This window comes from Dipodomys spectabilis, unplaced genomic scaffold, assembly GCF_019054845.1.
Source record: "Dipodomys spectabilis isolate Male_0828 unplaced genomic scaffold, ASM1905484v1 ptg000365l, whole genome shotgun sequence".
Classification (NCBI taxonomy): Eukaryota; Metazoa; Chordata; class Mammalia; order Rodentia; family Heteromyidae; genus Dipodomys; species Dipodomys spectabilis.
Window position 1 is genome coordinate 4,280,965 of NW_024871042.1, and position 12,126 is coordinate 4,293,090.

A 12,126-nucleotide genomic window follows, 5' to 3' on the forward strand; every position below is an offset into this window, starting at 1 on the left:
CATGACCTTGTCTCTTTGGACGGGTAGAGACATTATTTTGACTGCTGTCCTTCAGTTTGTCAGATGTGTGTCTGTGTATATGCTGGCCTGGATGGTACCATACTGTTGTGAAACATGCTTCCATTCTTAGCCAGCAGTGGCATGTGCTTTATTGTGCACAGCTAGTACATTCACTTAACTTCAAGACTGAATTCTGTCATATGAATACACCGCATTTTGTGTAGCTGTTCTCTTTTTGGTGGATACATAGATGGCAATTTTTTGCAAGTCTATGAGTTATTGAAGGGGGAAGAGGAGGCAGAAAGAGAATGACAGCTAAAAATTCAAGGGGGAATCTCTTGTTATTAAAAAGTCATTCTAGGCGCAGGCAGATGAACGTAGGGCCAGCCTTCCCCATGTTTTGTTCTGTGACACTGTTGTCAAGACTCTGAGCTGGTTGGAGTCTCTACAACTGGATCTTACTTCTTCAAAGGAAGAGGTGTTCTAGGGTATAATGAGTAGGTGGCAGGGAGCAACTCCAGTGATATGAACCTACTATGCATTCTCTGCACTTGTGCTGTCAACAACGCTAAGAGAATTGTGCTGAGGAATGTCACCATCGATCTCAAGCTTTCTGAGGAGTACCTCAACAGTCTCCGGATCTTAGAGTGAGACCTCCCAGACACATGGCCCATAAAGGGCAGCACACCCCGTGGAGCCTTGATATATACCATTTGTTCCCTATACTTCTTGGTAGAATGCACCTTGTAGCCTTGTTATGACTGGTCTACTTTTGGTGTATGTGTTATACACCAAGTATTGGGCATATGTGAAATAGGGCAGAGGCTCTTCAAAAAGCTCATAGCACAGAGGCAAGGGAGCAGGATGACAATGACCAGTGCTGGGGCTGAGGACACAAGAAAGGCCATGATGGGGAGGCAGAGAAGCTTCCAATGGATGCCTAGGGGCACGGTGTCCTCTGCTGGGAGCACAAACAAGCTCCTTGAGGCCTCACACGGCTTCTACGCCACTCCCATGATCCTCAGCACCAGGAACCAGGAGGCAAAGAGGCTGGTAAGAAGGAAGATCTGTAGGAAAGCTCTAGAGTTTGAGTAGAAAAGAGTAGACCCTCCCAATGCAGGTAAAGGCCTTTGGCAATTTTTCTCCCTGCACTGCCAGTGATAAGGGCGTGGGTAGCCCATAATTACTTGTAAATGCAGGGGGGAAGGAGGGGATGGGGCATTTATTTGTTTATACTAATGTACATATGAACATTTCCTTTTCTAAGTAGTAAAAAGTCACTCCTCTGTGGTATTTGTTACTGTTTTCAAAATTAACATTTCAAAATACTGAAAGTAGAGAGCAATATAAAAATACCTAGCTATAGCAAATGTTAATATTGGCTGTAGTTCTTTAGTTGTCATCTCATTCAATAACTGACTAACCATGGAGTTTTACTGAGACTTGTTCAAAGCTAGTGTCTCACACAGAATTATTGTTAATAATAAAATTGCCTCAAAATATGTAATGTGTTTTTTTCAAGATATTGATATTTTGGGAAAGCGAGTCAGATTTATTTAAAAAAGAAAAGCAGAAAAGTAGGTCTACCTTCCAGATGTGACTGTGAATAAAATACCAGGCAGGCACAGCCAACTTTTCTTTTAGATTTCTTTCATGTCTTTCTTAATAGAATTTAATAAAATAAGACAGGAGGAGGACTCATTAAAGGTTAAGAATAATAGGCCTGAAAGAATTGCTGGGAACCTGCATAGAACCATTTTTCATCTTGGATCTCTTCCTTGGCTCCAGAGTCGGGTGAGACGAGAAGTTCGTTCAGGAATTCATTCCCAGCCTATTTTAGTACCAGGCTAGGTTTGTGATAAATCAGCTCAATAATCATGCATGACATTAGGCAAATCAAGGGAAGGAGAAGGAATCAGGTCAGAGCTCAGTTTACTTTACCAAGCCATGGGAAATGGAATTCTTTAACGATAAGTAAATAAATTAATTCAGGACTTGGAGAGGAATGGTAATAATAGGTGGCACCAGGAGTTTCTTTGAAATGGTTTTCATCTGAGGAAATGGAAATGCAGGAGGACCCTGTCTCTTCTTAGCTCACACACCTGCAGGGGCAGAGCTGTAGATGACTCTGGATTACAGAACTGTTGGACTGCCTGCAGCTGTGACAGAAGCAAAGACACAGGGTCAATTACATCTTTCCACTACTTCTAGGAAACTTGCTTTTAGATACCAGTGCCTAGCGATGTAACTAGATGTGAAATTTCCATGTTCCTACCTTAGTGGATGGTTGTAGTTTGTTTATGAACACCCAGTAATTAAAAATACAATATAGCATTTATAAATTTGAAGTTAATATATTTATATGTAAATTGGATACATAATATACATAAATAGCCCAGTATGGCCTCAAACTCATAATTCTCATGTCCCAGGAGTACTGGGCGTTTGTCTCTACACCTAGTACATTGTGGCATTTTAAATACATATATTCAATGTGTAATGTGCATCTCTTCACGCACTTATTTATTTGCGGTGGAAACATTGGACATCTTTTCTATTTTTAATTGTTATCAATTATAGCTATAGAATATTAGAAGCTATGCTTCCTGTCCAGTTGTATACCTATATGCTAACTCTTCCTCCCCTTATTTCCTAATGACTGGCAACTACTATTCACTCTATCTACTTCTGTCTTCAACATGTAAATGAGAGCATACAATATTTCTTTCTATGCCTGACATCCTCTAGTTCCACTTACATTGCTACAAATGATAAGCTTTCTTTTTTATTGCTAAATTATATTTCATGTATAGGTACCACATTTTCTTCATCTGTAGTATTTATCTGTTGCAGGACACTTAGGTTGATTATAATCTTGCTAATTGTAGATAAACATGGGACTGTAGACATCTCTCTTCAACATAATGATTTTTTTCCCCCTTGGATCAATAATGGGTTTTGTTTTTAATGCTAAATGACATCCCTGGGAGAATTTCTCTTGGCTGGCCTGTTGATAGTACAAAGAATCCATACAAATGTCTTGCTATTTCTACTACCTTGAGAATCCTGTTCCTTCTGAAGTGGCAGGAATGTGGGTTTTGTGTTATGTATGATAGATACCTGGTTAAGAGTAAGGACAGACTTGTGGCTTTCAGCCTGAAAACCAACAGCAGTGGCTATCACTTCAACCACACATGAATTTAAGGATTTGGTTTATTTTCCATAATACTTGAAGCACTATATATTTAAGAACATAAATGACATAGGAGTATTTTAGCATGTAGCAGTGTGGACATATTTCAGTCATCAGTTTCGGATTCTGAGTGTAGAAGTATTATTTCTGAGGGTATTTTTCTTCATTCATTCTAGGGATACAGACAGTTTGGTAGCTAAAGTGGTGTCATCCAGGGTCTTTCATGTCTCAACACCATGGGACAGACCAAGGCAGACATGCGGTTCCCTGGATAGGGGCAAGGAGCAATATTGCCACATCAGATCTTTGCCATGAACTGTCTATAGCTTTGATTTGGCATTTGTTCTTCAAGAGGCTTAAAGGGTCCATTGTCCAAAAAACAGTGCCATTTTGGACTTGGAAATACAATCTGTGCTACCGATTGTATGCCAGCCTTGCCTATGGTTAGTCTCTTGATATGGAGTGGAAAAGGCTTCCTGGGCTTCTTGTGGACTGGAGCACACATCTGCCTCTTTTAAAAATTAACTAAGGGGCTGGGAAGGTGGCTCAGTGGTAGAGCGCTTGCCTTGCATGCATGAGGCCCTGGGTTCGATTCCTCAGCACCACATAAACAAAAGGCCAGAAGTGGCGCTGTGGCTCAAGTGGTAGAGCGCTAGCCTTGAGCTGAAGAGCTGAGGGACAGCGCCCAGGCCCAGAGTTCAGGCCCCACAACTGGACCCTCCCCCCAAAAAATTAACTAAGTTGTTATTATGATGATGTGCAGAGGGGTTACCATTTTTAAGTCAGGTAATAAGTATATTTATTTTTGGGACATGTCATGCCATCCTTTACTTCCAGTTTTTCTCAGTTTTTATCCTGCCTCTTTTAAAGGCTCATGAAGGCCCTTGAGGAATTAAAAGCAGGGAAAGAGGAATAATCCAAAATAAGAACACAAGTATCTGGAAATTCTAATTTGTTCACTGACTGTTGACCCTGGACACATTGCAGAACTCATTGAATTCTGTGTCCTATTTGTCAGAGAATCAGACAAATTCTAGACCCTTTGGATCTATAGTTCTAGAACCCTTTGGATCTATAGTGTTGACTGCTGATGTTTTAGAGGAGTGCTATTTTGTTTATCTGCCTTCATTGGCTCTCAGCTGACACTGATTTTCTTAGGCCTTTATTCTTGAGAAGAAACAACCAAGGATGTTTTAAAATCTCCACTTAGGGCTCATAGGAGCTTTGCAGGCATCAGTTTCTGTACCTTGATGGAAATCAGATGTCAGAAGAGGAGGACATGTATGGTAATGAGCCATATGGGCCCAGTTGCATTTCAGACTCATCATCCTTGACCTTCTGAGATGAACCACTTATGTTTGGTTTAAACTTGAGCTCAGCAGAACAAAGAAATGTCCTGAGAGTGGGGGAAAGGAATTCCCACTTTTTCTGCTTCTCTAATCAATCAGCTCCAAGGTCTCAAAGGCCAAGTATTTTATAAATAACAAATGCAAATAACTTAACATTTGCATTTTGAATATGTATCTTCTAAAATAGATTAGTGTTTTCATTGGCTTTGAGTAGGAGGCTAACTTCTGTACTTGACCCATAACTATATATGTAAAAATTGGGATAGTTGCCTGCATTTGGAGTTCCTTTTCATAAATATTTGTTGACTGTTTTTCATGTGCCAGATTTGATGTCATGAGTATCAGAAAGAGAAATAAGACATGGTTTCTTTCTCCTAGAGGCTCCTACTTTAGTGGGATGAAAATCATATTAAGACAGAGAAAATACAGATTGTCTTGGCCAAGGGATCAAGTGTAATACAGAGAGCCTGGGGGGGGAGGGCATGGTCATCAGGATGGGATATAGGAAGGAGTAGGTAACAGACATTTGGGTGAGAAGACTCAGCCAGATCTGAAAACTTGGCCCTTGAGCACTAGTCAGTCACTAGAGTTCAGCAGGGTAGGAAGGTCAGATCTGCTTTTCAGTTGTGGCCTGCTTGTAGCAGGATAGTAGGTGGTTTGGATAGAGTGGCAATTGGAGGTAGGGGACCTGCACTGACCCTGGATAGAAACTACAGTGGGAGCTACATGTGCCAGGGAAGACAAGAGGAAAATGGTTAACAACATCTTAGTTGGGGGTTGAGGGTTGTATTGGGAACAGTGTTTATTAATATTATTATTATTACTATCTTTATTATTATCAAGTAGTTAATACTTATTACCTGACTTAAAAAATGGTAACCCCTCTGTACATCATCATAATAACAACTTAGTTACTTTTTAAAAGAGGCAGATGTGTACTCTAGTCCACAAGAAGCCCAGGGAGCCTTTTCCACTCCATATCAAGAGACTAACCATAGGCAAGGCTGGGCATACAATCTGTAGCACAGATTGTATTTCTTTCTTTCTTTCTTTTTTTTTTTTTTTTTTTTGGGTCTGGTCGTGGGGACTGAACTCTGGGCCTGGGCTCTGTCCCTCAGCTCTTCAGCTCACGGCTAGCGCTCTACCACTTGAGCCACAGTGCCACTTCTGGCTTTTTTCTTATGTGGTGCTGAGGAATCGAACCCAGGGCCTCAGGCATGCAAGGCAAGTGCTCTACCTCTGAGCCACCTTCCCAGCCCACAGATCGTATTTCCAAGTCCAAAATGGCACTGTTTTTTAGGTCATTGAAAGGGGATGTTCTTTAAGGGAAGATTGGGATCCCAGCCACTTCCTGTCTTTGCTTCTAGCTGCTGTGAGGTGAATTGCCCTCCTCTGATACTTGCTCCACACTGTGATGCTCTGCCTCATCCCAGGTCAGAAAAACAGGGCTAAGCAGCCATGGACTCAAACCTCTGAAACAGAGCCAAACTGGTCCTTTCTTCCTTATAAGTTGCTCATCACAGGTATTTTAGTATAGAGATGGAGAGCTGACTGACACAACAGTGGCCCTTTGTTGTTGGTTCAGAATTGTGGGTAAAGGGCCAAGTCACTATGGTAGAAAGCATTTTTCTCCTCTGATGCCACAGCAGATCTTGGTGAAAAGGTCAACTGCAGGGCCGATGGCCATCAGTGTCAGTAAGTAGTGTTCTCAGTAGTTAGTAGCCTCTATTTAAGCCACTGGTTTTTGACATTGGATGGTAATTACTTGAGTTACTTTAAAAGCTCCCCTTGCCTAGGAGAACTTGCATCTTTGATTCCAAGGTCTTTGCTGGGGTGGGGCCAAAGGTGGTGCCAGTAGGAAGAGAAGTTTGGGGCCAGTGAGCTAGGCTGGGTGGGGAGGGATCTAATGGATGGGACATTACCCTCACCCAGGGCCTCGGTGGGCTCTTTTTCCTAGGAACTATGGGACTGGATGGATCTTTTATAGGACTCAGTGCAAATGAAAATACTAAACTCATTGAAGAAAGAGAAAAAACGTTATTACAAACCCCAAAATGTAAAGTTTACCTTTCTTTTTCATTGTCTCACTCTTCACTTGTCATAGAACCTTTTCTATTTAATGTCATTTTAAGCAACAAAGAAACTTTTTGTATTACTAGCACAAAGTTTACCAGGTATGTTTTGCAGTGTCAGTTTTAAACACAAATTTACCTTGTACATGGAATAGTCAAAATCATACATTTCCTATTTTGTAGCTCATGATGCATATAAATTTTACTCTTACCAGAACTACAGAAATTAGTTCACCTGCTTGTGTTTACTTTTTGATACACACATATTCTAAAGGTTCTAAACATTTCTCCTTCCATTTCTTGATGAGTAAGGAAGGACCAACAGAAAAAGGAGCTATGGGGTCCCATGTTCCCACAACCACAATAAATAGTAGCTAAAACAAGCAGAAACAGGAAAGATAGTGATAGTTCCCTGATCATTCATGTTCTGGTTCAGATGGAAAGTGCCTTTAGCTACCAGCCCCACCTTCTCAGTCAAACAATTAAGATATTTATTGAGTGTTGCTGGGCTTCTACATATGAAGAGTCCATGGTAATCTGTGCTCAGGGAAAATTAGACTTAGGCATCTTGGACAATTTAAGGGAAGGCAAGAGGCATCAGAGAGCACTATTTTAGCAATAAAACAGTGGGGATAGGAGCAGACACTCAGTATGTGTATGGTTCCTTTGCTCCTGTACACTCACGATATGCATATCTCCTTTGCTTCTGTGCATGTTCCATGACCTCTTAGGTCTTCACTTACCAAAACTAGATTCATAGGTAAAATTACAAACAATTTCAGAATGGAAATGGCAGAGCATTAAACTAAGTCCAGACCTTTTAGAGTATGGGGCCTGTGTGTCTACTCAGTTCCCATATCTTGTGTCAACCCTGCCAACCTCTGTGACACTCTGTCCTCCTGCCCTCCCACCCCCACTAGATTGTGTCATCTCATTTTGTAGTTGCTCTGGGCAGCCCTTCCAGGGTCCCATCCTGCTGTAATTCTTTGGTTAGATCTGTCACCTTCTAAGTAAAATTGTGCAAATGTATCTGTTGTTTATTTGCTTATGTAAAAAGTTGTCTATAATTGCTGCTAGAGTATTAGGACAGGAGTCTAGACCACTTAAGGGAAAGCAAGAGGCAGTGTAGCACTGAAGGTGTGCTCATCACTGTGGAAGTCTGAGCTATGTACACATTGATGACAGATGGAAGAGTTTTTAGTAATTGGGTAAGTAGTTGGCAGTTATGGAAAACTATTTTAGATCTTTACTTTATAGCATACTTTAGAAAAAATCCCAGAGGAATTAAAGAGATGACTGTAATAAAAAAAATCTCACAGAGGACACTGGCCTCTACTACCACAATGTAATAATGAAAATAGATGGTGGTGGTGGAGTTGGACAGCAAGTTATTAGCAGACTAGATGAAAACCCAAAAAAAGAACCTGATTATTTGTGGAAGATTGGGACTATTGTAAAGGTAGTATTTCAGATCAGTTGGTGAGAGGTGGATTTTTTTCTTTCTTTCTTTGTGCTGGCACTGGGGCTTGAACTCAGAGTGTCTCACTCTTTTTTTTTGCTCAGGATGGGAACTCTACCACTTGGGCTATACTTCCACCTCTGGCTTTTTGTTGGTTAGTTGGAGATGAGTCTCTTAGATTTGTCTACTTAGTTGGCTTTGAACCTTAACCCTTAGACCTCAGCCTCCTGTGTAGCTAGAGCCACCAGTGCCTCGCCTCTGTTTTTATTTTTAGGCTGGGCAAGGTACCTGGGGCAGGCCCGTGATCCCGATACTTGGAAGGCTGAGGCAGGAGAATCAAGAATTTGAGTCTGGGACAGAAGGTGTGGCTCAGTGGTAGGGCACCACCTGTAAACAAAGAATATTGAATAATGTGAGGACCTAATTTCAAGACGGTGCCATTGGTGTGAGCACAAAAAAGAAAGAGAAAAAAGGCTTGAGGTGGGTGCTTTTTAAAAAAGGTATTAAGAACGCTGGTTAATTATTTTAAAAAACTGAATATAATAAAGATATGTGCACTTATTCAGAAAATTAGAGTAGCCATATTATTATGTGAAATAGCATATCTCTAAAGAAAACATGTTGTACGAGTCTGTTTATGTACACAACCCTCCTTGCTACCTTCTACTTTGTGGGCTCTCTGCCTCTAAAACATTCTGGTGAAGAGTGGATTTTATTTTTTATTAGCAAAATTTTTTTTTGAGGCAGGGTTGCCCTGTGAGATTCAGGCTGGACTTAAACCCATCATCCTTCTGCCTCTTTCTGTGGTACTGGAATTATAGAAATGCACCACTATGCTGAGCTAGGATAGGGCTTATTTTATGTCTTATTTTGCAGTTTGTTGTTGTTGAATATAGGGGCTTGAATTCAGGGCCCTAGATCTTTGGGGACAGGCATCCAAGATATAAAATAATAATGCTTATATGAAGAGACCTTGGTAGGTATAAAGTTCCATCCTGCTGGAGCCCTTAGGCCTCATTTCTGATAGAATGTTCTTGACTTGAGTTTGTAGATCTTCCTCAGGTGTGGGGACTTCTATCTGCACTTCTTTCAGTATGAAACAGTAGAAATGGAAACACAAAAGGAAAAAGCTTTGTACCCCACAAAACTGTATGGAGATGCTTATGAGTCTAAAAATAATAAGGTAAGTTGTGGGTTTCACTAGGTAGAATTTAGAAAAGAATGTAGAGCCTTTCACACCTCCCTGGGAACTAATGGCATTGGAGGTGAGGGTAGAGAGGTATTTGGGAGCAAGTGTTCACTGACTTGCTTAAGAAATAGTTTTCCCAGAATGTCTGAGGCTTCCTGAAGCCTCAGAGAAGGATGGATACAGCTGCAGTTGAGGCCTTTAGCAAACTGGGTGTGGCCAAATACCATCCCACTTTAATGAATTAAAGAATAAGTTCATAAATTAGCTTTCTTTGTACAGTATACTAATATATGGAAGTGGTAGTTGTTTGGCTTTTGAGTGTGAAATAAGAATGCTCCCTTCAATTAGAATAGTTTGTGAAATCTAAGTATTTTTATTTATTAGTAACTTATAATTAATGTAAGAGGCCTGTAAGCTGAACAGACAAATAGCATGCTTTTAAAAAATTATAGATACTAATTCATAACCTTCTAATTATCTTTCTCTTGTTGGATAATAGCTCTGGCATCCTTCCCAAAATTTTTTCTTTTTTGTTTTCAAAAAGGAAAATGTGAGGAAGCTAAAAATGTGTAACTCTAAAAGTCAACCTTAATTTTGAAAAAATGAAGTTATTGTATATGAAGGAGGGTGATGTAAATAGCAGACAGTAGTTATTAAAATCATATTTGAGAATTTTATTTTTTATTTTTGTTCAACTTGTCAGTTTATGAGTACAATGCATCTTGATTTTGGTCACCTCTTTCATAATTCTTTCCCATTTCTCCCAACCCTCCCCATTCTCTAAGTTCCCTAGTTCCATTTTTACATATATACCTTGAATATTATGATTGCATTGGCTCACCCTTCCTTTCTCCATTTGTCTTCCTCCTCCTCTTGACCTCCCTCTTCACCCTGCCAATACATGAGAGCTGCACTTGCATACCACAAGAGGGAAAAGCTTGGTCATCACTTTCAGTGACTAGTTCACAGTCACATGGCATGACTAGCGCTGGGCTCCTACTGAAGGAATCTTTCAGGCTGAACTGCCTCAGATTTCTTCTTTCTGTACTTTTAAAATATTTAGTATGATCTGTTTAGACCTTAACATCTCTCAGGTCAGCAAGTGGCATTCCTCCTGAGTCAGCCATTCTAGGAAGTGTTTATATTTATGACATTTAGTCACACTCAGTGGAGGTCCTGTATAGTTCCAGATGGGGATAGGTCTGTGGGTTACCTTTCTTCACAAAGACTGGGTATGGTAACCAGAGTCTTTCAGTTTTGCTGGCAGGACCCTTCCTCAGCACTCTTACTCTGCTATGTTGCCAGCCCAGACCCCTGGGAATTACTGGCCTGTCCCCATTCATTTCACCCTTTAAAACTGTCTGCCTTAGACAGGTAGGAAAAAAAAAACTGGTAAATTAATAGGAGAGGCTTGTAGGCTAGGAATGTGCCTTAGTGGCTTACTGATAGAGTGCTTGCCTAGCATGTATGAAGCTCTGGGTTCAATTCCTCGGTACCACACAAACAGAAAAAACCAGAAGTGGCACTGTGGCTCAAGTGGTAGAGTGCTAGCACTGAGCAAAAGAAGCTCAAGGACAGTGCCCAGGCCCTGAGTTCAAGCCCCAGTACTGGCAGAGGGAGAGAGAGAGAGAAAGAGAGAGAGAGAGATTTGAGTTTTATATATGTACAAGTAAGTTTCTTATAGTGTGTAAAAGAATCTTCTGTTTTAAGCATTATTCAATATTAATGGTGTTCTGTTGGAGAGATAACATTATTTTTGTAAAAAGTAATCCTGAGTTGGAAAAACAATGTGGATTATTCTTCTAAATTTAATTTTAATATGCAATTTAAAAGATCAAGTTATTTTGAAGAGTTTTTCTTTGTTATAACATTCTATTTCATTTTAACTTCAATAATGACAAAACAAGGGCCCATTTTGTTATTTCCCTTCCTCTCCCCAAATTAGAAAAATGTATATTCAAGATGAAGGGCACCAGAATCAAATACAGTGACAACAGGGGTTATACCATGGGGGAAGAACATACAAATGAAACAAAAAAAATCACATAGTACATTAAAAACAACAGCAACAAAGATAAAAGCTCCTTTTTTTTTTTGGGTCCAGTCGTGGGGCCTGAACTCTGGGCTTGGGTGCTGTCCCTCAGCTCTTCAGCTCAAGGCTAGTGCTCTACCACTTGAGCCACAGCACCACTTCCAGCTTTTTTCTTTTTTGCTTATGTGGTGCTGAGGAATTGAACCCAGGGCCTCGAGCATGCAAGGCAAGCGCTCTACCACTGAGCCACCTTGCCAGCCCCAGTAAAAGCTCTTGTATCCCTATCTTGGGGTTCATTTCACTTTAGCATCATCTTTTGACCTTTTCTGCTTGTCCTAAATAACAAAATGCTGAAACAAGGATACAGGTTGACCCATTGTAACAATGAGATATACAAGACGCTATGTTGAAATGAACTTTACAACTTGAGTGGGGAGGAGGATTTGGGAAGGTGGGGAGGGAAGGAATGATAGGGGAAAAACAAAGGAGGGGTTAACAATGCTCAATAGGAAATGTACTCATTACTCATGTAACTATAACCACTCTGTACAGTATCTTTACAATAAACATATAAAAAACAGGGGTCCAAAATTTTTGAGTCTGTAATACAGTCTAGGAAATGAGAGTCCAGTAGGAATGTTTCCAGTTCAGTATCCTGGTTTTCACACTAGAACAGGAATTCTTTACAATTACTATAGAGACAGATAGCTTCGATTGCTATGGAATTTATGTAATTATAGTAGACTAATGAGTTAATCCATTAACAACCCACTCTACCCATTGATGCCTGATACCAATTGTTTTCTAGGCTTGAATTAGTTTCCTTGCTAGT

At 40.4% G+C, this 12,126-nt stretch overlaps 1 protein-coding gene and 1 non-coding gene across 2 annotated transcripts in view; one reads left to right on the forward strand and one right to left on the reverse strand.

Moving 5' to 3' along the window:
* Positions 1-12,126, forward strand: part of Dtd1 (D-aminoacyl-tRNA deacylase 1) — a 165,189-nt gene that overhangs the window by 48,128 nt on the left and 104,935 nt on the right. The gene's annotated exons all lie outside the window — the stretch shown is intronic.
* Positions 1,069-1,201, reverse strand: LOC122096160. The gene has a single exon (XR_006145254.1). It is a non-coding gene; the product is annotated as a small nucleolar RNA SNORA71 (small nucleolar RNA).